Source organism: Passer montanus, unplaced genomic scaffold, assembly GCF_014805655.1.
Source record: "Passer montanus isolate IOZ18808 unplaced genomic scaffold, ASM1480565v1 scaffold173, whole genome shotgun sequence".
NCBI lineage: Eukaryota > Metazoa > Chordata > Aves > Passeriformes > Passeridae > Passer > Passer montanus.
This window is the reverse complement of record NW_024364604.1, coordinates 52,200-75,315: the sequence shown is the minus strand read 5'-3', so window position 1 is coordinate 75,315 and position 23,116 is coordinate 52,200. Positions and strand designations below refer to the sequence as shown.

The 23,116-nt window shown below is 45.9% G+C and overlaps 2 protein-coding genes across 9 annotated transcripts in view; both read left to right on the top strand.

The window, feature by feature from the left end:
- LOC120500032 (endonuclease domain-containing 1 protein-like) overlaps nt 1-23,116 on the top strand; it is a 55,950-nt gene that overhangs the window by 4,239 nt on the left and 28,595 nt on the right. Inside the window, exon 2 of the mRNA XM_039704384.1 lies at nt 16,681-16,731. The gene's annotated coding sequence lies outside the window, so the exon portion shown is untranslated. The remainder of the gene's footprint in view (nt 1-16,680; nt 16,732-23,116) is intronic.
- LOC120500027 (endonuclease domain-containing 1 protein-like) overlaps nt 1-23,116 on the top strand; it is a 114,676-nt gene that overhangs the window by 71,451 nt on the left and 20,109 nt on the right. For 3 of the 8 annotated variants that reach the window (XM_039704371.1, XM_039704362.1, XM_039704365.1), the window contains one exon: nt 16,681-16,731. The exons of 3 other annotated variants lie outside the window; for them this stretch is intronic. The gene's annotated coding sequence lies outside the window, so the exon portion shown is untranslated. Of the gene's footprint in view, nt 1-11,983; nt 12,003-16,680; nt 16,732-21,690; nt 21,811-23,116 lie in introns of those variants that run through there. 2 more of the 8 variants (XM_039704368.1, XM_039704367.1) reach the window with 2 other exon arrangements.

Below are 23,116 nucleotides of genomic sequence, written 5' to 3'. Positions count from 1 at the left end.
TGTGTTCTCATGGAAAGGCTGTGAACATCCCCGTGGCCCACGTTGAACCTAGCACAACACCAATGTGACTGCAAACAGGGTGGGTAAAGGTCTGCTCCCAGCAGTGTCCACCTGGGCTTGGATCTGTGCTCCCAGCTACTTCATCCAGCCCCAGAAGGAACTGGAATTGGAGAAGAAACTGTTTGCTGGGCAAAAACGGGGAAAACTAGTCACTGGTGAGATGAATTGCCTGGTGCCTGCAGCTGTGTAAACCTGAGCTTGGCATGGTCTGGGATGAGATCCAATGCTGGAGCACCTGCACTTGGGAAGTGGAAAATCCCTAAAACACAGGTTTTGGGTCAATAATCACCCAAATTGAGACACAAACACCACCTGAGCTAAGGGCTACTGTGATTGAATGCCAAACCAGGGCAGGGAGAGCATGGGGGGAAAGGCACAGGGATGCTGTGCCCAGGCTTGGGGCCCATGCTCCAAAAAGGGGGCCAGAAAATGGGAAGGATTTCAAAGGAGAACCCCAAGAGTGAGGAAAAACTCTCAACAGGGTGAAGCTGAGCTCAGTGTGTTTCACAAATGAAGAGGGTGGATTTCAGCCCATCACCACTGTGCCTGTGTCCAAGGGATCCCGGTCCTTGGTTCCTGTGGTGGGTGGCTTGGAGAGCACCCAGGGACTAAACCCCTCTGCTGAGACCCCACAGGAGTTTGTACATCCAGGAGGGTTTGCCACAAGGGAAGGGTCAGGGGAAGCTGCCTGGGACACAGCCTCTGCCTGGCCAGGATCTCTCCTGTGCCAAGGGCATTGCAGAACTGAGACGCCTCCAGGATTAAAGAACAGCTGAGCTGGGGGATTTACAGATCCAGGGCTTGGCTTTGGGTGCTGCAGTTGACATCAAGCTACCTAAATCCCCCTCTCCACCTCTTCAAAGACAGCAGCTCCTTTGGATCTGGTGGGTACCAGTGGTTAGAGCCACCCAGGACACCTTGTGCTTGTGGCATCACCTCAGGTAAATCACAGCTATGGAATTTTATTCCTTCTGAACATGGAGGAACGAAGGGATGGGCTTGATTCTGCTGTCTTGTGTGCTCAGCCTGGATCAGGGAATGGGTGGCAGCCCTTCATCCCGGTGCCCAGAGGCTGGTGGCACCTTACCCTGAAGCCCTGCTCAGGCCACATGTCCTGCTGCCCTCCAGCTTCTGGTTGTCATCGATGGGGCACACTGAGACCATTAAACACTGCATGGACAAGGCAGCAGGGGAATCAGAAGGAGGAAGACAGCCAGGAGTAGCACCAGGAGGAAAGTGAGGAGGAGGAGGAGAGACTCTGGGGGAGCAGAGAGGAACATACCAGCTCGAGGCAGCTGCAAGGAGCCCAACAGCTGGAAGCCAGAAATAAACCTCAGTGGTGAATCAATTAGCCCTGGGGAATGGGTGAACTGGGGGAAGCAGCAGCAAGGGGGAGAGGATGGGGCAGCTGGTGAACTGAGTATGCAGGAAAATCCACAGAGCAATGAATCACCTCCCAAAAAAGCCCCTTTTCCCGAAACAAGGCAGCGATGAAGCAGAAAGCAGCAGAAGCAAAAACAATTATGAGGGAAAGGGAAGTTTTCCCCCGGTGAATAAACATGCAGAACTGGCTGACCAGAAGTCAGGGAGTCAGTCAGGGAGTGGAAAAATCAGAGTGAACAAGCCATGGTGGTGGGGCCTGCCAGAAGCACCTGGAGCAAAGATCCCCCAAAGTGTTCACCCAGCAGAGGGGCTGCCATGGGACATGGAGGAGCTGGACATGCTCCTCCAGAGCTGGGTGCCAGTCCCCAAGTGATGGGATGACAAGGCGTCTCAGGCTTGAGGAAGTGCAAATGTTAAGCTGGGCAGAGAAGGGGATGTTGGCCACTGCCATGGGATGTGTGGTGGGTCCTAGGGACCAGGATGCAAGGCCCCCTAAGCTCCAAAACACATTTTTGGGGCATGGGATGAGGCTACAGACAACAGATATTGGGATAATGGTTTCGGTCATGGAACAACCTTTGAGGGTGACTAAAATTTAATAGAAAGTGCATTCAAAGCTCCTCAAGGAGCAGTCTAGCTGTTACACAGTGATGAGGAGAGACTAGAAAAATTGTGCAGAGAAACAGATTTCTTGATGAAAACACTTTGTGTACAGAAGCTTTGGAATTAAAAAAATCTGTGGTGAGACATCAGAGAGATTGCATCTTGCAGAAGGCACAGATTTTTTTATTAGGACATGGCTGCTTTTGGCCACTGTAGGAGAGACACTGTGCAGAGCAAGGAACCATGATTTGTAAATAAGTTTTGGGTGTTTTATCAGAAAAGAAGGAATTTGGGGCTGCTTTTTTCTGAGCTGAGTGCCCCAGACACTGGACTGGAGTCCAGCTCTGTCCTTGTTCCATCCTCACCCATCCCCTCATTGCATGAGGAAAAGGATGGTGGGCATGAATGCTGGAAGGACTCTGGAGCTGGGCTTGTGTGGGAAGGGTTAATTTCTCCCACCAGCTGCCCCCCCATGCAGCTGCTCTCCAATCAGCCTTTCCCAGGAACCACCCCAAGGGTCTCCAGCATCCCAGCACTGTGCTGGGGAAGGGAATGTCCATGAACAGCTGCAGGCAGAGAACGGGCACAGAGAAATTAAGATTATTCACATGGACACGGAATCTTTCGTGCCAAGCTCTACACGACTCAGTGGGGATGGAGATGCTGCCACCCCGCATCCTTGGGGTCTGCTCCAATCCCAAGGGTCCCCGGGCTCCAGGGAAGAGCAGGGATCCTGCTGATGTGCTGTCACTAGAGGGAAGCAGAGCCACGAGCACGGGGCTGGGCTGGCGCTGCTGAGGCAGCGAGGGGACTGCAGAGACACCCAGAGCAGCTTTGAGCTGGGGAAAGGGGACAGGGAAAGGAGCAGCTGAAGTGATGCTGGGCTCTCCAGGGACACACTTGGTCCCGTGTCCCCTTCCTGCCGTGTCTGTCACTGCTGAGAGTGACACCGGGGGCTGAAATGGGGTTCAGGGGCACCCCATAATGCAGGGTTGTGGCCAGCAGGGCTGACTGGGGACTTTGAGCACCGTTTGCTCTGCCAAGGAGGTGACACTGCTCCTGGGGACAGTGGGGACAGCTCATCGGGCAGGGCATCCCTCTGCCACCACCCTGCTGGGAGCCACGACCCTCCTGGGATGGGTTGACTGGGGGTCTGGGGGCAAAGGTGGAGGAGGCACGAGGTGGCAGGAAGGGGACAGGGCCCCAGACTGCCCGTGGAGGGATGACCATGGGGGAATGACCAGGTAAGGATGATCCTGGAGGGTTGACCATGGGGAGATGACCATGGGGGGTTGACCATGAAGGAAGGACCATGGAGGGATGATCATGGGGATAACCATGAAGGGAAGACCATGGAGGGATGACCAGGTAAGGATGACCCTGGAGGGGTGACAATGAAGGGATGACCATGGTGGGATGACCATTGAAGGATGATCATGGATGGGTGACCATTGAAGGATGATCATGGGGATGGCCATAGAGATGATCATGGAGGGGGTGACCATGAAGGGATGACCATGGAGGGATGACCATTGAAGGATGATCATGGATGGGTGACCATTGAAGGATGATCATGGGGATGGCCATAGAGATGATCATGGAGGGGGTGACCATGAAGGGATGACCATGGAGGGATGACCAGGTAAGGATGACCCTGGAGGGGTGACCATGAAGGGATGACCATTGAAGGATGATCATAGAAGGATGATGATGGAAGGATGACCACGGAAGGATGATCATGGAGGGGTGACCATGGAGGGATGATCATGGGGATGACCACTGAAGGATGATCATGGGGAGGTGCCCACATTGTGTTGGCAATTCTACCGGTCTGGGGACCCCAGAGAATGTGCAGCACACACTCATGGAAGCCACACCACCCACAGACAAGGCTGGACTCCAAACCAGCTGCTCTGGGACCTGGAGATTTTCTCCTTTATGAAGATGAGCAGCCAAAATAGTCATTTCCCTCTTTGCCCCTGGAGATTTGGAGGATTCCCCTCCTCTCCTTGCACTCTGGGCTTGGATCTACTTATATCCTGAGCTCTCCCATGGGGCTGCCTTGGCCACAACCCACCTTCCACCCATCCACATCTCTGGGAAAAGCTTCCCCCAAGCATTTTTCAGCTGCAGATCAGGATAATTTCCTGGCATATTTAGAAACAAATGCATCCTGTAAATTTCTTCCATTTTCTACTGCTCCTGAGAGATTTTTGATTCAAAGTCGTCCTATTCACCAGCAGCTGCCAGGAGTTTAGTTCAATAACAACTCTTGCTGACAGAGTTCTGCCCATGTCAGTACAAGCCTCAGTCGTTGTGGTTCTCCCAGTGCAGGTCATGGAGCCTGGAAATGCCAGGACTTGCTGCTTTGGCCAGCACAGGGCTGTATCTCTCTGCCAACCTCATACAATACAGGTTAACTTGCTGTTTTTCTCAATGCCATCTCTCCTGCAGAGATGGTTTATGGCACATAAAAAATCATTGCAATGAGGAAATAGGTTTGTTTGTCTGCTATAAAATGCTGGTTTGGAAACAGGAGATAAAATATTAGCTGGTATTAGAACTTGAGCTCAACAGCTAAAAATTACTGCCAGCAGGAGTGGTTTGGGTGAGGAGGGAGAGACACATATGAAAAATGGCTCACACAGGAGGACAGAGACCAAAACAAACAAACAAACAAACAAAACCGAAAAACTCCACTGCAAGATAAAAATAGTGTTGCATTTTTTGTATTTTGTTCCTGAGGAGTGGAGGCCACTGGAACTTCTAGGGGGATCATTGTGCACTGGAACAACAGCAGGCAAAAGATGGGTACAAAAAGGCTGCATATTGCAATGACCTGAAGGCAACTGCAAAGGGAAGAACAAGAAGTGCTAAAGAATGCCTTGTTTTAAAAGGAAGTTTTCTCCCCATCAGAGAACTTCCTGCAGAAAAAAACAAGTGCAGCTGTTCCCTTTTTCTTTTTCTTTTCTGTTTTTTTTAATTATTATTTCTTTCTTTCAAGTTTCCTGTTTGAGAAGGAGCTGGTTGAAAACTGGTTCTGTGGTGCCCTGTGAGCTGACAAACTCCTGGACACATGGGCACGTGGCAAGGACTGCTTCAGCCTGCTTAAGTGGCCCCAGTCACCAGCGAAACCAAACATCTGAAGTCTAAATCAAGGCCTAGAAAGAGCAAATCAGTGCTTAAGGTTCCTACCAAATCTCAAAGTCCCACACAGTAGAAATCAATGCTATGGAATGCCATCACTATGGATATTTTCCAGCACCACTGATGGCTTTGTGTTCCCCTGTAGCTGGACATCCCAGTAAAGGTTAAATCAACCTGTAATTGACCCTAAAAGCCAGAGAGACCAGCTTGTACCCTGGCTGTGTCACTGGTCACCTGTTCCTTCCAAAGCTATGGACCACGGGACAGGCCAGCAGAGTTGGTAGGGACAACTTTTCCATTGGGTTGAGTTCAGCCTAGGGACAGACCTCATCATTTGGGTGATAACACAATCCTCTGCACCCACAAGCTGTACCCTGGGACATTTTCTTGATTTTTATGGTGCCTCTGGAGCTGGTCCTTTATGATATTACTCCAGGTACAGAACCATTCTGTGAGTTTAAAGGGCACAGGTTCACTCCTGACATCAACTTGTTGGGTTTGCCACTCATCTGATGCAGTAACTTGTTTTGTTGGCTGTTTTCTTCTTTTTTACCAAGATTTCTGGGTTGTCATTAGCAGCAGAATTAAGTAGCTGCCTTCACATGTTGAGCTCCACTGAACATATGAAGTTTAACAGGCAGCTGTAAGAGCTGGATTCAGGATTTATTTTTTTTTTAATCCTCTGCTCATTGTCAGGACATCTGGGTTCTCCCCCTATCCTTGTCTCCTGTTACCCAGAATTGACCAGGAGGACCTTGCAAGCCTAAGACATCACCAATATTTAAAAATATAAAGGTGGGTGTCAAGGGGATGGTGCTAGACTCTTCTCGGTGGTTCCCAGTGACAGGACAAGGAGCAATGGCCATAAACTAAAGCACAAGACATTCCTTCTCAACATGAGGAATAACTCCTTTACAGTGAGGGTTGCACTGGAAAGCTGCCCAGGGAGGGTGCGGAGTCTCCCTCTCTAGAGACATTCCAGCCCCACCTGGATGTGCTCTGTGTAACCTGCTCTAGGCAGGCAGGGGTGTTGATCTCAAGACCTCCCTTCCATCATTAAAGATTCTGTGTTTCTGTAAAAAAATGTGAAAATTCAGCCAGGACTGTGCTGATCGACAGTAGGGACAGCAAGTCTGCACCAACATCATTTTCCCATGGGAGAAAGAGCAAGGAAAATTAGTGCAATGGGTCATTTTCCAGGTGCAGAGCTGCAGTTGAAGCTCTTCCATGCACAAGTGCTGATTTGTGTCAGTAGCTGCAGTTACGTTTGTTCATATTTAAGCACACACCGTGTAGCCAGACAAAAACCTATAGACTCAGGATATAGACATGAGTGATCATGGACAACAAACCCCAGCTCCTGCTCTGGCCCCAGGACTCCCAGTCATCCCCTGGTACCTCTGGACACTACTCTGGAGCCCAGAGGATGCAGTGCTGAGCACACTGGGGCAAAACTTGAGGGCAGACATTCAGCCAGCCCTTCTTCTCTGCCAGGTCTCCTGAAAGGAAGCAAATTTCTGGCCAGAAAGCTGTTTGGAGGGGAGATGTCTCTTTGGGGCTGGCCAGTGGGCCTGGCTGGGGAGTTGTTGTAGGTGTTGCATGGATTTGCCCATCACTGGCACTGCTGCAGGAGAATGATGGAAAACAGCACTCGGCATGCCAAGGGGCTGCAGGGCTAATGCTTGCCTGCCAGTTCATCTCCCATCTACAGGAATTATGGCTTTTTATCTGGTCCCACAGGGCTTTATCCACCCCACAGTGCCCACATAAAATTGCTGCTCTCTGCCTTTGATGGCATCACCCCAAAGGGACAGGGACACACTGACATTGCTCCCAAGAGGGATTAGGGATTTGGAGCAGCCTGGCAAAGCCCCCTCCTGATCTCACCCCACACCAAGTATGGCTCTGTCTTGTAGGAAGTGACTGGGAATAATGCCCAGTGAGCTGCCGGAGAACACTTGACTGAGGCACCATCCTGCTGCTCCTGGCCGGCTGCACCCAGGCATCTTTCTAGAAAGGAAAATTCCTGTACTTTTGAACTCAAGTGTAAGAAATCTGACCTTCTCAACTTCTGCTTTTCATTTTTGCCTGGTTAGCATCTGTGCTGGTGACCCCACATGCTCCCAGTCACCAAGTTTCACTTTCATGGCCAAAGCTCCTTGCAGCACAGAAAACACAGGAAAGAAAACTTCCCTCCACTTCCCGTCCTTGGCCAGTATTTGCTCTGGGGAGTTGAGTTGCCATTGACCACCAACAGGAGTTCAGGTTTCAGAGTCAGAGCCCTCCTGAGGCGAAGCAGCAGGGACAGTTTGTATGACAAATATTGTCAAAGTCCCCCTCTTCCCTCCTGCACAAGTTGGTGTCCTGTCACTTGGTCAGAGGCTCATCTCTGTCATGCTGCTGTAACACCTGCAGGGGGGGTGGCCTGCTTTGGGAATCAGTGGGGTGTGAGACATTAAGGGAATTGAATTGCAAACTTCTTCTTCTTCTTCTTCTTCTTCTTCTTCTTCTTCTTCTTCTTCTTCTTCTTCTTCTTCTTCTTCTTCTTCTTCTTCTTCTTCTTCTTCTTCTTCTTCTTCTTCTTCTTCTTCTTCTTCTTCTTCTTCTTCTTCTTCTTCTTCTTCTTCTTCTTCTTCTTCTTCTTCTTCTTCTTCTTCTTCTTCTTCTTCTTCTTCTTCTTCTTCTTCTTCTTCTTCTTCTTCTTCTTCTTCTTCTTCTTCTTCTTCTTCTTCTTCTTCTTCTTCTTCTTCTTCTTCTTCTTCTTCTTCTTCTTCTTCTTCTTCTTCTTCTTCTTCTTCTTCTTCTTCTTCTTCTTCTTCTTCTTCTTCTTCTTCTTCTTCTTCTTCTTCTTCTTCTTCTTCTTCTTCTTCTTCTTCTTCTTCTTCTTCTTCTTCTTCTTCTTCTTCTTCTTCTTCTTCTTCTTCTTCTTCTTCTTCTTCTTCTTCTTCTTCTTCTTCTTCTTCTTCTTCTTCTTCTTCTTCTTCTTCTTCTTCTTCTTCTTCTTCTTCTTCTTCTTCTTCTTCTTCTTCTTCTTCTTCTTCTTCTTCTTCTTCTTCTTCTTCTTCTTCTTCTTCTTCTTCTTCTTCTTCTTCTTCTTCTTCTTCTTCTTCTTCTTCTTCTTCTTCTTCTTCTTCTTCTTCTTCTTCTTCTTCTTCTTCTTCTTCTTCTTCTTCTTCTTCTTCTTCTTCTTCTTCTTCTTCTTCTTCTTCTTCTTCTTCTTCTTCTTCTTCTTCTTCTTCTTCTTCTTCTTCTTCTTCTTCTTCTTCTTCTTCTTCTTCTTCTTCTTCTTCTTCTTCTTCTTCTTCTTCTTCTTCTTCTTCTTCTTCTTCTTCTTCTTCTTCTTCTTCTTCTTCTTCTTCTTCTTCTTCTTCTTCTTCTTCTTCTTCTTCTTCTTCTTCTTCTTCTTCTTCTTCTTCTTCTTCTTCTTCTTCTTCTTCTTCTTCTTCTTCTTCTTCTTCTTCTTCTTCTTCTTCTTCTTCTTCTTCTTCTTCTTCTTCTTCTTCTTCTTCTTCTTCTTCTTCTTCTTCTTCTTCTTCTTCTTCTTCTTCTTCTTCTTCTTCTTCTTCTTCTTCTTCTTCTTCTTCTTCTTCTTCTTCTTCTTCTTCTTCTTCTTCTTCTTCTTCTTCTTCTTCTTCTTCTTCTTCTTCTTCTTCTTCTTCTTCTTCTTCTTCTTCTTCTTTCTTCTCCTTCTCCTCCTTCTCCTCCTTCTCCTCCTTCTTCTCCTCCTTTTTCTTCTCCTTTTTCTTCTCCTCCTTCTCCTCCTTCTCCTCCTTCTCCTCCTCCTCCTCCTCCTCCTCCTCCTCCTCATTTGTAAGGGCTCCTGCTGGTAAATGGCACTTGGTGCTGCTGGTGGTGCTTTGAGGACAATTTCCAGGAGTGTCTGCAGAAAATGGATGGCTGTGATGCTGTTATCATCATCATGAATTTCAAGGTGGTATTTTTCCACCCAGAATATCTCTCTAACTTGTTTAGATCCTGTTAAATATTAATCCCACTCCCCCATGCCCTTGAACTCATTTCCTGCTTGGAAGAGAATGTCAATTTAACCAGGATATGGTTTCCTCCATCAGCTGAGCTACCAGTGAAAACATTGGACAGGACCTTGGGAGGCTGTGTGGAAACCCATGTTCTTCCACTCTGGCGTGGACCATTAAAGGCAGTTCTCTGGGCTTCCCACCACTTCCCACAGCTATCCCAACACATTGTGTCAGCCTCTGGTCTCTCAAACACTGCCACAGGAGACATGATCCAAAGTCTTTATAAAAAGAAGCCATATGAAATCATCTGTCTCCTTTACCCACAAGGTCTGCTACCAGCTCACAAGAAGAAATGAGATTGGACTGAGAAAATTTGGTCTTTACAAACCCTCTCTCTTATGTTAATTTAGGATGTTTGCAGAAAGGTGGCCTCAGCAGTTGTTCTGGAATTAAATGAAGCTCATCCTCCCAGGTTTATAGGTTCTGGGGTCCATCTTTTCCTTCCAACCCTTTATTTCTAAAGACAAGCATGACTTCTCCTCTTCCTTCATGTGAAAGCATTTTCTTACCCTGCTCAAATTCCTCAAGTCAATTTCTAGCAGCTGTTTTCAAGCATTGCAGAGGAGTCCCTGAGACAGGCGAGGTGAAGGCATCTCCTGCTCCTGGGTACTCTCTGCTTTGCAGATGTCCACATCAATAACCACCCTGTGCATTGAGCAGCACATTCAGAGTTCCTCCTGGTCATATGGTGATGGTCAGAGCACCTAAAAAGGGATTTTCCATTGCCCCAGATCAGGTGTGAGCTGTGTTTGGCCCTTCTCATTTAGTCCCACTAAGTTCTACATAAGGAGGCTCATCTCTTTGAAGCTGACCTGGTTTCTACTTTATGCCACCCTGAAGCTGAGGTCATTGAAGAGCTTGACATTTATCTGGCCTGTAGTGATGCTTCTTTCCTTCACTTTAGAGAACTCTGACCTTGAGTTCTTACAATTTATTTTATGTTAGTAATGAGTCAAGAGGACAGGCATATGTGTGTTCAGCTATAAGCATTTGCAAATCTGAATTTCAAAACTCTTCCAGAACACCTTTGAAGAAGAAAAATGATGGTTAGTCATAGAACTATTGACTAAGGGAAAGAGCAGATTTTAGGACCTGAAATAAAGGGTGAATTTGTAGGCTATTTCCCCTTTGGCCTGACTGGTGTAAAAAAAATATTTTCAGTTACTGAAAGCTGTCCTGAATCACCAATTGTAGTAGAGGAAATGGCCTCAAATTGTGCCTGGGGAGGTTTAGATTTGATTTAGCAAAAAATTTATTCCCTGAAAGGGTTGTCAAGTGTTGGACAGGCTGTCCAGGGCAGTGGTGGAAGGAAGGATTTGAAAGATGTGTAAATGTGGCATTTGGGGATGAGGTTTAGTGGTGGCCTTGGCAGTGCTGGGTTAGCATTTGGACTTGGTGATCTTAGAAGTCTTTTCCAAACAAAATAATTTTATAATAATGCTGACCTCCTCCTTCTTGATGGGCTGATGGACAGAATGTTAAAACAACCTTTCAGCAATGTCAGTAACTAACATGTTTAGGATTTACAATAGGAATGAAATAATAATCCAGCAGTAAGGGCAGCCAATGCAGTTAGGTAATGCAGGTAAGGATGTGCTGTCCAGGCATGTGGTGGAATCTAGAATAAATAATTTTTTGTGAGTTAAAGGGACAGGCAGCTGCCAGGATTAGCGTATTCTGGATTGAACCTTTCTGGAGGCTGGTGGTGAACTAAGTGCCCTTTGCAGGACAATCTGCTATGACATTTGGAAAGCTCCCAAGTGCTTCATGTCAGTCATACTGAGATAGGGAGGCTGAGGCAGAGGATTTAGGAGTTTGCAATGGTCCTTTGGCAAGTACCTGTGAAAGCTGAAGTCAGAGCTCAGGAAACCCTGGCTCCCACCCTGCAGCTGGCAGGGTATTGTTCATAACAGCAGAGACAAGCCAAAGGAAGACCAAACCTGACATTTCTCATAAAGAATTTTGCTTGTGTTCACAAGTTGAGCACACACCATTGTACTTTGCCAGCGAAACTCTTGCTGGCTGGAGTGCCTCACAGCAAAGATAAAGAGGTTTTCTGCTTCAAGGCAAGGGTCCCATAGAGCTGCCTCATGGGGCTTGTGTCAATGCCCAACCAAAACCAGGGTGCTGTGGTCTCAGCAGCTGCTGCGTACGGGGAAGAGTTGCGCCACTTCCTGCGCGCAATCGCTGAGCACGGTCTAGCACAGGCAACCTCCTTCCTGTGCCAGGGCTGTTGACACTCTTCTGCTTCTCCTTTAAAAAAAAAATGGCCAAAAAGCACCCCTGGTTCTAGGAAAGCCTCTTCCCCATCGCAGCACAGTGCAGAACATGATGTGCCTGACATTTCTCATAAAGAATTTTGCTTGTGTTCACAAGTTGAGCACACACCATTGTACTTTGCCAGCGAAACTCTTGCTGGCTGGAGTGCCTCACAGCAAAGATAAAGAGGTTTTCTGCTTCAAGGCAAGGGTCCCATAGAGCTGCCTCATGGGGCTTGTGTCAATGCCCAACCAAAACCAGGGTGCTGTGGTCTCAGCAGCTGCTGCGTACGGGGAAGAGTTGCGCCACTTCCTGCGCGCAATCGCTGAGCACGGTCTAGCACAGGCAACCTCCTTCCTGTGCCAGGGCTGTTGACACTCTTCTGCTTCTCCTTTAAAAAAAAATGAACCAATGGTTCCAGGAAAGCCTCTTCCCCATCGCAGCACAGTGCAGAACATGATGTGGTGGCCTGGCTCTCTTCCTTCTCTGTGCGACATCTTTGCAGTGCTCTGGGTAGGATGGAGTGAAATATATGTACTAAAAATAGCTGGGGGTTTTTGAAAGTAAAACTTGATTGCGTTCTGTTTTATTGCTGGTGTTAGTTCCTGAAGGCCCGTCAGCTTCGGGGTTGGGAAGACGGGACTTTCATGATGAGATTTGTTCAAAGAACATAGTCAGGAAACAAAATGTCTGGAGTTTTTGTACCTTGTGTGCTTTGCCCTTGAACATCACTGGGCAGAAAGTAGACAAAGAAAGTCTCCATACTGGCATATTATTTTTTCTCAAAGCTTATAATTAAAGTCATCTAACTTTATTACAACTAATTGCAAAATTGAAATTGAAAAATATTAGTTGCAGTGTTTGTAATACACTGAAATTTGTCTTCTACAGCAAAGTCAGTCTCTGGCAGACAAACCAATAAAAGCTGTGAGTTTTTACTTGCCCTCAGTAAATATTATTTGCTTATCTTTGGGACGGGTTGTTTCTGCAGGTTACTTTGATTGGATGACTGAGGATAAAATACATGCAGCCTTTTAAAGATAAGCTGCCTGAATATATGCTAAATGAAAATAATTTAGAGAATGAAGGGTAGTTTGAGAATAAATAATACCTTTAAGTCTGTTCCTCTGTTTTCTGAACGTTTGAGTGATTTCCAAGAGTAAAAACCAAAGTTTCAATACGAAATATAACACACAGAGAAAGAATCTCAAATTAGTAGAAGATTTCACAGTAAAAGCACTAACAGATAATGCCCAAGTAGCTGCAGGGCACCTGTGATCTTTAGGAGAGCAGAGCTCTGTAATGGAATAATCTGGCTGAGAAGTTGCCCTAGGTTACAATAAAGAGGGGTGTTCCCTGTTTTAATCCTGCAGAAAAAAAATGTTTTGAAAAGTCGATATTAAATAATTGCATGGACTTTAATGGCAAGTTTGTGCCACTAACCTCATGGTGCCTTCCAAATAATGCACCCACAGGGAACGGATGGAGGGCTGGAGCTCCTCTGCACTGGAGACAGTCTGAGAGAATTGGGAGTGCTCAGTCTGGAGAAGAGAAGGCTCCAGGAAGACCTTAGAGGTCCTTCCAGTGCCTAAAGGGGCTCCAAGAGATCTGAAAAGGGATGTTGGACAAGGGCCTGGAGGCACAAGACAAGGGGGAATGGCTTCCCACTGCCAGAGGGCAGGCTTAGGTGGCATATTGGGAATAATTTGTTCCCTGGGAGGGTGGTGAAGCCCTGGCACAGGGTGCCCAGAGAAGCTGTGGTTGCCCCTGGATGCCTGGAAGTGTCCAAGGGCAGGCTGAATAGGGCTGGGAGAAACCTTGACTTGTTAAAAATGTCCCTGCCCATGGCAGGGGATTGGAACGAGATGATCTTGAAGTTCCCTCTCAATCCAAACCCTTCTGTGATCTATGATTATAATGCTCAGGAACAAGTGTGAGAGTGGTATGCAAAGAAAGGGTCATGTTCTCAGCACTGTGTTTCCTGTAGTACAGACTCCCAGGATGCCCTGTTGGGGCTGATGATAACAGCTCTGCATTTATAAGAAACAGTGGTTTAAAAAACCATAAAAGTATCAACCATTGCATTTTATGCTGATTTCTGTGATTTTGATCTGCAGCTGTCTGAAAAAGAAGAACCAGCATACAGAAACTGTGTGCTAAACCTAGTGTTTTCAATCTTATTGCTCCAGCTTTGCCCACGTTGACCTGCATTTTGGTAGTATTTTCAATAACTGCACTTTTTTTTTTTTCACAATACCCATGGTCACATAAAGATTTACCTTTTGACATTTGAGGCTGGACTTGACTCACACTGACTCCTTATCCCCACCATCCTCAGAGGTGAAACTTCTGCACCAACCTCTGTAAGCAGAAAGATATTTTTTTAGGCTCATAGACTCATTTAGGCTGGAAAAGACCTCTAAGATCATTTTGATCCTTGCAGCAGATCTACTATCAATGCTGGATCAGACTGCTCCAGACTGGCTCCATCCCAAGCCAAGGGTTCCCATGGGACATTTGGATCAAATCCATCTCTTTGCATTCAGTACCTCCACCTTGAGGTTGATGGGTTTCTGGTTTAGGGTTCCCCACACCCAAATTTTGATGGTAACATTTGCTCTTGCTTTGTCCAGGCACAACAGCCTGCAGCAGAACTGGTGAATCTGACTTTTTCTACCAAGGCAACCAAGAGCTCCAATGAGGGCAACCAGGTGTGGTCTAACCCCAGAGGTTAAACTGGCACAAACACCTCAAAATCCCTCCAAAATTTCATTGTTATGGGATCTGCCTCTTATCAGCCAGTCTGGATTTCAAATTCATCTCCTGTAAACCAGTTTTGCTGGTCTGGTTTCCTTGCTTGTGACAGCAGATGCTTTTGCTTCTGTTTCTCAAGAATGAAACAACCTCTCCTTAGACCCATAGCTGGGCTGTGGGTACTGCTGCCCAGCACTTCCCCAACCTCATCAGCTGCCTTCTCTGCCCCAGAAAATATCCCTCACTGAGAGCTGAGTCCTGGCAGTCAGCCCCTGGTGGGAAGGTTGTGTTCTAGGGAAGTGCCTTCGTTGTCCAAGAGCTGGCTGAGGTGAGATCTGAGCTGGCTACATGCAGGTTTCTGCTTTTCCCTGATAGGTTCCTGTCTGGTTTAGTTTGAAGAAAATCTTGGCTCATCACTGAAGCATTTGCCTATTCTTACGGCTGATTTTCTCATCCTGTTCCAAGTCACCCCTGCAAACCCATCCACCCTCCATGTTCCCATTCATCACTCTCCTGCTTGGGAAATGAGATGCTGCCCATGTACAACACCTTCAGAAACACATCAGTGCAGAATCCCACCAAACAAAGGAAATTCTGAGTTTGCTTACCACATTTTGTGACTCACCACATCTTGTTGACCGAGTGCTAGAAACACCCATCTAAAATTTCCTCAGATGCTTGTTGTGGACAGAAGTGTATTTTTACCATAATCTTGTTCTCTGGATCTTTCTGTGTGAAAAGGAGCATAAAATTGGGCATCCATAGCATCCAGATTCAGGATTTTCTCACACATCCCATTGGCAATGGTCATGTCCCATGAAATGGTATCTGCAGCAGAAAACTAAGCCACAAATGAAGCATCACGGGTCCCCTCTGAGGTCACCTGTTTGAGATGGAAGAGCAGTGTTGCAGACTAAGGCTGGATCACAAGGGGAGCCCACAGAAGCCCTAAGGCCCAGAGAAGGACTTTTGACTTGCTTCATTGCATCCGTGAGCCAGCTCTTAGTCCAGCAGGAGGTCTGACTCAGAGCAAGTCACCTGCACAAAAAACTTTTGACTTCACTTCTCAAGAACCAAATTTGCATCTAGTCAGTGGCCAGTTTAGCATGAGCTCATTTTCAAACCAGGTGATCTTGTTGTGCTATCTGCTCTTTTGGGCTTGAGTAAGGCTTAAAACACACAGCTAACCCTGCCAAGAGGTAAGAAAAATAATCTCTGTTCCTTATCCTCTGTTGTGTTCTTCAATCACATAAAACATCTTGGTCTTAGAATACTCAGACTGAATTGCATGAAGTGCATCCTTCCCTCCTTCCTTGCAATTCTCATTATTTGTTGTGTTCTCAAGAAAACATCCCTCCAGACAGGTTACAAAACTCCCCTGAAATTCCTGCTGGATTGACACATCAAGCCCATGAAAATGAATGAGGAAAGGCTGCTTACTTTGAAGGTCTGTCCAGAAGGAAAGGGCTTTGGAAATGGATGGCTTTTCTATTTTTTTTTGTTATGCTTTGGCTAAATAATGTGATACGGACATCATGGATTTAGAGATGGCAACATAAAGTGGGACTCAGCTGATATAATTTTGGAGGTGTAAGTCAGAGCTTGGCCTTCTGTGAATCCTCATGGTCATCAGAGAGGAAGAAACACTTTTAGAGTGTAATTCCCTTCATCTTCCAGATGCAAGCTGTGCCCTGGAAACGTGGATATTCCTCTTGTATTGACTCTACAGGGAGTGCTGAGAACCAGCCCTTAAACAGGGTGAATTCTGCTTAGCCAAAACCAGAGCTCCTGGGACTACAAGTAATTTAGCTGGGGTGAGCAAGGAGTGAGTTCCTACAGCTGTTTGTTTGTGTTAGACTATCCTCAAGGGTCAGTTTCTTGTGAACTCATTAAAATGAGGACATGTTCTTAATTAGGCCAGGATTTGAGTCTGCCACCTCCTACAACACGACATTCTCACATCTTTTCTGGCTGGAGGCAGTGAGCTCTGAGTGACACCTTCAGAGGTGAAGGGAAGATCAGCATTGCCCACTGCACACAGCTGGGCCCCCCTTCTCTGCCACATCCAGGGGATGCCAAGCCCAGCAGAGATGACCAAAGGCACTGAGCACAAGGGCTGCTCTTCCTCATGAGCAACAAGGCTCTTCCTCTGAAGCCTGGTCTGACATATTTCCTCTTGCAATCAACAACCCTTGTCCAATCAACAACCTCATTTCCACGTGGAGTCAGCCAGCAGTCAAACTGGAAATCATGTTGACGTAACTGCTAATTACCCTCAGCATAACTAATGTGCCGTAGCAAAGCTTGTATTTATTTAAGTGTGGGGATGGCTAGCAGAGGAATCTAACTGGTGCAGATGTTGTTGAAAAAGATCAGTCTCTCCTTAGGGGAAGAGATGAGTGGCTGGGGTCTCATCTAGTTGCTGTCTTTTCCCCAGAAGAGTCTGACCCAGGATTCTGGAAGTGTGTCCTCCTCCTGGCTCTCTGAGGTATGTGATGTGTTTTTTGTGACTTTGGGCTATAGAAAGACTTAAAAGTACAGCTCTCAGGACCAGAGAATTTGGCCTGTGTTGCCATAATTTTCCAGGCAATATCTGAGTGTGGCAGGCCAGGGTGGGGTGGAATGGGAGAAGCTGGGAGATATATCTACCATAGGATCAAAGAAATGCTGTTTGGCACCATCAGCCGCAGGACTCTAATTCACCTGTGTTTTCATGAGGCTGAGCTTTGAGTCACCTCTACAATTCATCATTTGTCATTTCCCAACAACCTGTTCCAGTGCTGTAGTAGATGCCTAGAGGCAATTTTTATCCTGCTGTGCAACCTCCCAAACCAGTCTGTGGGTGCTGCCCTTTGTTACAGCTCCTGACACTGCCACAAAGAGCTCAGCTTTGGTGTTCTTGACCTTTTGAGTAGCTGTAGGCGACTGTTGGGCTGCCCTTCAGCCTCCCTTTGGCCAGACTCAACACGTCTGAATGCCTTTCACAAGGTGTGAATCCCTTTCTGAAGTTGTGTGCTCCATGCCTCAGACCACCTTGGTAGCATAACTGAGAGCAACTTCAAAGCAGCCAAATCTCCACAGCATTTGGGAGTCCACATACATGGTGAAATCCTAATAAACAAGCATCTTCCAGGAAGAAAAATCAAAGGAGGCTTTATAAGCAGGTTGTATTAAATAAAGGTATTTCATCCTCCTAAGAATGTATCTGTATGAAACCACAGCATGGATTAATTTCTATACATACCAAAATGTGATTGAAATTGAAGTGCAGTTATGACTGCTGCTATAGCTTATGAGGAAGTGTGTTGTTATCACTGCATGGTGGAAATAAAATTCCACAAATTCAGAATTCAGACTTCAGAGTTCCATTAATATGCTGGGACTTCCATTTTACCTGAGAAACAACTGCAGAGTGTGGGAGAACAGAAGGGAAGGGTAACCCAGGTTCTGTTAATAGATCCCATGGGGTGGATTAGAATGAAACAACATTGAATGACCAGTGTTTTTAAGAATATGTATGTAGAAGGGTTTATTTTAGAACAATTAGTTTGCAATGGAAAGGAGGTATGTAGTAATTTTAGTTAGTATTGTCTTTATTAATATCCATACTATATATCCATATTATATATATATATATCTATATATATCTATCTATATATATATATATATCTCCATTTTTTTAAAAAATATGTATCTGTATATATCCATTAAAGGAAATATATAAGGGAAAAAAAAGAAAGAAAGGATAAGAGTAGAAAGACTTCACCTCCCATGGATCCAGGGACAAGATTTTATTGTTGCTATTTTGATGTCTTTTGGTTGAAATGATGGTCATAGTCTTCATCCATTGGCTGTGGGGGGAAAAGCCCCCAAACAAAAAGTCCAGCGAGTTAAAATATGCTCAGGCTGTGTGGGAATGCCCAGCTAGCTCACCTGGCAGGGGGGGAGCTTTCAGTTCTTTGGTGGAAGGCCTCAGGAATGAGTCTGGGGACACTTCAGGGGGTCTTTGATGGTTTATCACCTCTTCTCAGCTGGCTCTCACATCAGGGAAGTTGAGGCTGTTTTAGCCCATCAGAAGGGATGAAAACCCTCAGTTGTGAATGTGACCTTCTCCAGGAGTGAGGGGTGGGAGTTCTACACTGAGCCAGTTGTGTAAGGGAGGACAATTGCCATGATAAAAACACCATCCTACCTCCTCAGGGTCTCCTTCTTGTCATCCTTCTCCCTTATCTGGCTGAAAACCTGGCTTTGTAGCTTCATTACCTCTGTTTTATGCAGTTCAGAGGTTTTTCCACTTGAGGATCTGAAAGTGAAAATAATAAACCGATTTTTGGTCTCCAAAGCCAAAAGAAACTGAAAGAGTGAGTGTAACCACAGGGAGCCTGACAGCTCTCAGCTGTGAGTGATAGTAGCAGGGTGGTGCTTGACTGGTGGCAAGGAGGTGACCCTTCTGTCACCTCAGTGTTTCCTGCTCTGCGTGCACAGGGTCAGTAGCACCTAGTCTGGTGGAGTTAATGTAACCAAAGATATCCAAATCCCACACCAACTTTTTCAGCTGAACTGTAGAGTATTAAAAAACCTGTTGATCCTTGTGAGGAAAAAAATGCATTTAATAAATTTATCTCCAAAATTCAAGGATAGCCATGAGCCAGCATTTGGAGTGTTGCATAGAAAGGCTTGAGGAAAAAAAAAAATTGTTTAAAATGGATAATGTACATCTGCTATCCTTGGGGGGGGGATTCAGTGTGACCCTTCTGTCACCTCAGTGTTTCCTGCTCTGCGTGCACAGGGTCAGTAGCACCTAGTCTGGTGGAGTTAATGTAACCAAAGATATCCAAATCCCACACCAACTTTTTCAGCTGAACTGTAGAGTATTAAAAAACCTGTTGATCCTTGTGAGGAAAAAAATGCATTGAATAAATTTATCTCCAAAATTCAAGGCTGGCCATGAGCCAGCATTTGAAGTGTTGCATAGAAAGGCTTGAGGAAAAAAAAAATTGTTTAAAATGGATAATGTGCATCCGCTGTCTTTGGGGGGGGTTCAGTAACATAGTCAATCTTTTATATCCTTACCTTTTCCTTGCACTTTTCTCCATACAATTGATACTTTTCATATGGCTCTGGACAAGGGGTCTATTTTTCACACAGAAAATGTTCCTTGAGGGAGAGCTGCACAGCAGAGGTGCTTTAGGGTCACTTCTGGGACACAGGGGAAGAACAGAAGAAGCAGCTGTTGCCTTTTTTGTGAACCTCTAATCTTTGGTCTGACTGGGTCAGTTTTACTCATCACTTGAAGCTCACTCTGGCATTTGGAGTGTTGCATAGAAAGGCTTGAGGAAAAAAAAAAATTGTTTAAAATGGATAATGTACATCTGCTATCCTTGGGGGGGGGATTCAGTAACACAGTCAATATTTTATATCCTTACCTTTTCCTTGCACTTTTCTCCATACAATTGATACTTTTCATATGGCTCTGGACAAGGGGTCTATTTTTCACACAGAAAATGTTTCTTGAGGGAGAGCTGCACAGCAGAGATGCTTTAGGGTCACTTCTGGGACACAGGGGAAGAACAGAAGAAGCAGCTGTTGCCTTTTTTGTGAACTTCTAATCTTTGGTCTGACTGGGTCAGTGTTTTACCCATCACTTGAAGCTCACTCTCCTTTGTACACCTGGCAAAGGTGAACATGGGAATGCCTCATCCCTGGAAGTGTTCAAGACCAGGATGGACTGGACTTTGAGCAGCCTGGTCCAGTGGAAGGTGTCAAAACACGGTGTTTGGAAATGAATGATCCCTAAGGTCCCACCCAATTTGAGCAGCCTGGTCCAGTGGAAGGTGTCAAAACACGGGGTTTGGAAATGAATGATCCCTAAGGTCCCTGCCAGTCCAAACCATTCCATGATTCTTTCTGTGATTCTGTGAACATACTTGGCGTGTAAGGTGAGACATGCATGTATCACCATCCTGGCTGATGTAAAGAGTGTGCTGGCCTTGTGGTTTCTACACTCCCTCTCTGTCCTCACTCACAGAATTTGCCTGTGGCCATGGCATCTTTGCTGCCCTTGAAGGAGAACAGTCCAGAACAGGACAAATCTCCTCAATTCACCTGTCCAAGCAACATTCCTGTTTCTTTCATTTTGTTTTCTCATGTGCATTTGGCATCTGCTGCTGTGATTTACTTTGCCCTGGAGACCTGCAGCCCTTCCTGAGTACTGAGTATCTCTTCAGCTATTCACTTCCTTTATCCACAGGGACTGAAAACTCAGGAGAAGGCTTTGATGACATCTCATTCTTTTCAGTAGAATCACAGCATCATTTAGGTTGAAAAAAATGTCCAAATCGTTAAGTCACAGCTTTGATCAATCACCACCTTGTCACACAGACCATGGCACTGAGTGCCACGTCCAGTCATTAAAGTAGAAATAGCACTGCCCTCTGGTTAAAAACCCACTTTTTCCACTACTGCAGTCATAATAGCTGTTTCTATTTCCCTGCATTTGCTCAGCTACTTCCCAGCTTGCCCTGCTTTTACCATGAGGTTGGACTGCTACATTTAGCATCTGATAGAAAGAAAATTGAAGGAGAAGTCAGGAGAACATCCACTGGGAGAAGCCAGATCTGGACTTCAAAACAATTTCCTTAAAAAGTGTTGTAAATCCTGTTTGTTTTTTGGTTTGTTGTTTTTTTTTTTCACCATGATATGAAAAACTTACCAAAAGTACTTCATGTAAGAATCTCTGATCTCACAACTGTAAGAAGATTGGAGGATCCAACAGAATTTTTTACAAGTAGAAGAAATGGAGGCTTTTCTTACGGAACAGACCACAGGGCAGTTGGATCATTGGGCAGAAGGGCTCACTGAACATTTCTCATCCAGAAAGTGCACACCTCAGAGCAACAAGTAGGCAGTGCCTCCACTAACTGAAAGACAGAGAAGATCCAGTAAATAGCCACTGGAGCAGAGATTTTTATAAAAAAAACAGTGAAATGCAAAACCATGAGCTCACAGACCTCATGTCAAATCTCAATTTGAGAGATTCGTTACTTCATAACCATATCTGATTATAACAACCAACACGTTATTACTGTATTCCTGGAGTTTTGGAAGTGGAGGAAAATGAATCTAGTTTAGTTGTCAGTGAATGAGCAGTGGGAATAAACTGCTCCTCTGCCAGCTCTGTCCCACATGCACAGACCATTATCAGCTCTCCATGCTGAGTGTGTCTCTGCATTTGCCTTCCAGGGGAGCAAGAGCCCTTCACTGAAATCCTCCCACCATGCTGGGGCTGCTGCTGCTGCAGGTGTTGGCCACCTGCCTCTGGCAGGGACACAGCGAGGTGGTGAAGTCATTTGCAAGTTGTCCTCTTGCAAGGACAATCTTCTATGCAGGGATTCCTCCAAATAATGTCCTGAATCCAAAGAACCCAGCCTGGATCTGCCAGCGTTTGAGCAACTCATATCACTATGCCACCCTGTATGACAGAGACAGGAGAATTCCAGTGTACTCTGCTTACATCTACCAGCCTGGACCGGGCAAAAGACCTCAAACATGGCTGGCTGAGCCTCAGGTGAGTGTCTCTCTTGCAGCACATCACCCTCCGGTCATTATAAGATGAACTGCAGCATTCAACCCAACTTTTCTATTTCCTCCCACTTCCCTACACACGTTCAAGTGGACACACTGAACAGGATTCTTGTAATTGAACTTCAAACTCCTTCACCACATGGTTCCTCTGATGCATCTGAGACATCAGCAGGAGCATGAGATGAATCACATCCCAAAGGTGCCTTCACCTGACAGGAACAGCAAATCAGATTCCTTTGCATGACATGACAAAGGCAAATGCTTCCCCTCCCTGGGCCCTGCTGTGCTGGGTGACCAAGTGATGGGGAAAAGGCATCTAGGAGAGGCTAAACTTGAGGCACCAACAGTCCTGCTGGCATCTGATCCCCCCTTGGCCCTGAGCTGTTCTGTATCCCTGGCAGAGCTTCTCTGCTCCCAGTGAAGAATCCAACAGCCTTTGTGAGTGGTGTTAGAGAAATGAGGAGAAACTCAGAAGGGGGTGAAATGGCCCAGGGACAAAGCCTCAGGGGAAAAGGCACTGGAGATGAGAGGGTCAGGTTAACTGTGGAGGGATTTCTGCAGTGACATTTCAGGCAGTGCAAAGTGAGGAGCATCAGTGTTGGTCCAGTCAGAAGGGTGTGATCTGCATCCTTGGGCAGTGACCCCTGAGCACCTTTGGCTCAGGCTTGGTCCAGAAGGATCCAGCAGACAGACAGAACTCCACAAGCTCTAGAGCCCTCACCAATGTCCTTCAGACAAACTTCAGCTGAACAGGACAGGCCAATTGCAGAACAGAAGAACAACAAATTCAGGACCTTTTTATGAGCAGAGTAGGAGGAGAGTTTTTGGTGAAACTGTGCAAGATCATATTGTCCAGTTCCAGAGGAAGGCTACATAAGCTTCCCTAAAGATGAACAACAAAGTGTTGAAGTTATGAAAAATAACCATTTGCATTTCTTACTCACATGATCATGAGCAATTTATCGATCTTGCACCACTGCAGCCTCCACATTAGGGAGGGATAAAGACTGCTGTCTTTTTGTAGAGTCATAGAATCATAGAGTGGTTTGTGTTGGAAGCAACCTTAAACATCATCTCAATCCAAACCCCCTGCATGGGACAGGCCACTTGCCATTAGACCAGCATGCTCCAAACCCATCACTGGCCTTATGTTCCTAGACCTTGGACATAGGATAATGTTCCTAGACCTTGGACATAGGATACCTGAAATATCTTTGATTTTGGTGATGTTCTCCAAAGGCATTTTTTGATTATTTAGTTATCACAGGAGTCTTTTGGAATTACAGGCT